The sequence below is a fragment of the Oryx dammah genome, unplaced genomic scaffold, assembly GCF_014754425.2.
Source record: "Oryx dammah isolate SB20612 unplaced genomic scaffold, SCBI_Odam_1.1 HiC_scaffold_4639, whole genome shotgun sequence".
Taxonomy (NCBI): domain Eukaryota; kingdom Metazoa; phylum Chordata; class Mammalia; order Artiodactyla; family Bovidae; genus Oryx; species Oryx dammah.
The window spans coordinates 1-3054 of NW_024074560.1; the positions used below are offsets into that span (position 1 = coordinate 1).

The window sequence follows — 3054 nt, forward strand, 5'->3', positions numbered from 1 at the left end:
TGATGTCCCACCAACCGCTCACCTCCAGGCTGCCCTGCTGGGCCTTATACACCACCTGGGGGCTCTCCTGCAGAATGCTGCTGTACAGCTCCCGGAAGTGGGCCATGTTGGGCTTCACGATATTCAACACTTTTGCCTTATCTTCTCCAACCACCATCCGAAAGTCACCTGGTTAAAACAAGCACAAAACCAGTTTTGCACGCAACTTCAGAGTCTGCCCTGTGGACTGCGGGCCCCCAAGTGACCTGTGAACCACAGCCCCCCAGCTGACACTGCACCAGGTCAGCCTGGCAGGGTCTCTCACTCGAAACACTGGCTTTTTCAGCTTCAAGACGCGAACACAGCACCCAGGAATGCAGGCACTTGTTTCGGGGAAAATAGAGCCTCTCAAACCACCAAGCCCTTTAGCCAGTTAAAATATACCTAAGTACAGAAGGAAGTCACCCTGACAGTTAATATGCACTTGTTTTTCCAATGCAGAAGCTTCTCTATTTATAAACTTTCATCTTGTTAACAAAACTCTGCCTGTGACCAGAGATGGGGGGTTGTGTGTATCTCGTCCTTGGTGCTGCTCACTCAGCTTGGCCCTGCCTGCTGCATTTGTATGAGGGCTTTTGAGGCACTCTGTGAATATAAATAACCTTATTATATTTGACAAGGACACAGATTACATTTAGGATGAACTTTAAAGCAGATGTAACTTTAAAAAGTTGCAAGTGGTGAACTGCTGATCTAGAGAAGCAAGAGGCAATGAGGCCTCCTCCTGGGGATAGAGGTGCTGATGGCCACCCTCCTGAGGAGCTCATTCCGCCCATTATTCCGCTGCTGGTCAGGGCCATCTTGGCGTCCTCCGTCCAGCCCATCAGCACCAGTCTGCTATCCAGTGGGCCAGAACCACCGCAGGCCCTACAGCCAGTCACCCGAGGACAAGCCCCGACAGCCACAGGCAGCTCCTGGGCCAGAGTGCAGCCCCGCCTATGTGCATGCCCAGAAGCCAGCGCCGCCCCAACAGAAGGGTCTGTCTCGCCCATACAGGGGGCACCCCTGGAGCAGGGAGTCCTGGTGAGTGAAGGGGCATGCTACTGGGCCCACAGGGCAGCTCCAACATGAGGCCATAATTGTTGGAAAAATGATCAGATACCCAACAGTAAGTATATACTTCAGTGAGGAATAAAATACACTGGATTTTTAAGCTTCAAAGGACGAACACGCACTGCAATTTAGTAGAAAGCCTGTGGGGCCGACAAGCTTTGGAAAAGATTCACAGGCAGCCTCTGGAACCTGACCTCTGTGAGATGAGGTGGGGACTGGTTAGGGCAGTGAGCTCGAGTGAGTCCTGTCCTCTCACTACCCTAATGAGCCGCTCAAACACACAGCGTTTTCTGTTTGTTTACACAATTACACACGAGGATGACTGCTAGTGAGAGGGTAGAGAAACTGGTTCTCTCACGTAATGCTCTTTTTTTTTTATTTGTTAACCTCATCACCATTTATTGAGCTGTGAGCTGTTGCCATCACTGCTGAAATCTGAGGCTCACTCATCCCGATCCTCCTCTCAGCTTCCCCTTGTCAAGGAAGCCTGGGGCAGGACCAACGCGTACACCACAGGGTAGAAGGGAGACATGGCGGGGCGGTGGCGGTGGCGATGCTGGGAGATGAGGGATGGGGAAGGCGCCAGGATCAGTGTGCAGGGACACACGCACTCACACACACACGCACAGGCAAAGACCAGGGGTGTCCATCTCTGCTCCAACCGGCAGCCGTGAGAACATCAGGGAAGGACCAGGCGTCCAAGAGACATTTCAGTCCTTCCTGTCATGAAGCGTCTGCCGAGAGGGGCTGGGCCACGGTTACTGGTCTCTGCCTTCAGGGCACATCAGGCCTGAGCCAAAGTGGCTTTGATGGCGGCCACCAGCTTCAGAAACTTGCTCTCCGTGTCCACGTAGCCATCGCCTCCCTTCTTGGAGTGAACCAGCTTTCCTGCTACGAACACTTCAAAAAAGCCGGTGACCTGGGGAGTCCCCTCGCCACAGATGTCTAGACGGCTAGGGAACTCATCTTCTAACTTCTTCTTGAGTTGAAGATACTTGGGCTTGTAGCCTCAAGCACCACAATAAACTACTCGGACGACGACCGCCATAGCTCCAGACCGCAGTGCCCGCTGCAGCGCGGACTCCGTAATGCTCTTGACTTCGTACACTGCTACAGTCCTGGAAGCTGTGACTGACAAAGCTTCATCTCTGGAGAGTGAGCCCCAAGCCCCAAACCCAAACAGCGACCAGGAGGTGAAGCTCACTGAGGATCTGGGTCATCGTCCTACCTCGTTTGCCCACACGGCCGTCCCCTCAGGTGGGCACTGCCGCCTCCCCACGTAGCAAGAAAGAGACAGGGACACGGGGACGACAGAACCGGCCTGAGGTCTCCCAGGAAGCCAGTGAACACCCTTCACACACACGACTCTTCACTGAAGCACGATTTCAGTTCAGTCTAGTCTCTCAGTCATGTCCGACTCCTTGCAACCCCATGAATTGCAGCACGTCAGGCCTTCCGGTCCATCACCAACTCCCGGAGTCCACCCAAACTCACGTCCATGGAGTCGGTGATGTCATCCAGCCATCTCATCTTCTGTCATCCACTTCTCCTCCTGCCCCCAATCCCTCCCAGCATCAGGGTCTTTTCCTGTGAATCAGCTCTTCGCATAAGGTGGCCAAAGTCTTGGCGTTTCAGCTTCACCATCAGTCCTTCCAATGAACACCCAGGACTGATCTCCTTCAGAATGGACTGATTGGATCTCCTTGCAGTCCAAGAGACTCTCAAGAGTCTTCTCCAACATCACAGTTCAAAAGCGTCAATTCTTCGGCGCTCAGTCTTCTTCACAGTCCAACTCTCACATCCATACATGACCCCTGGAAAAACCATAGCCTTGACTAGACCGACCTTTGTTGGCAAAGTAATGTCTCTGCTTTTTAATATGCGATTTACAACACTGAAATCCTGGCAGCAACCAAATGCCCCTCAACAGGGGAACAGTGCACCCACACCAACCACAGACCA

The 3054-nt window shown here is 53.0% G+C and overlaps 1 pseudogene; it reads right to left on the reverse strand.

The window, feature by feature from the left end:
- Nucleotides 1–1857: 1857 nt before the first annotated feature.
- LOC120859928 lies at nucleotides 1858–2183 on the reverse strand (annotated as a pseudogene).
- Between the last annotated feature and the right edge of the window lie 871 nt (nucleotides 2184–3054).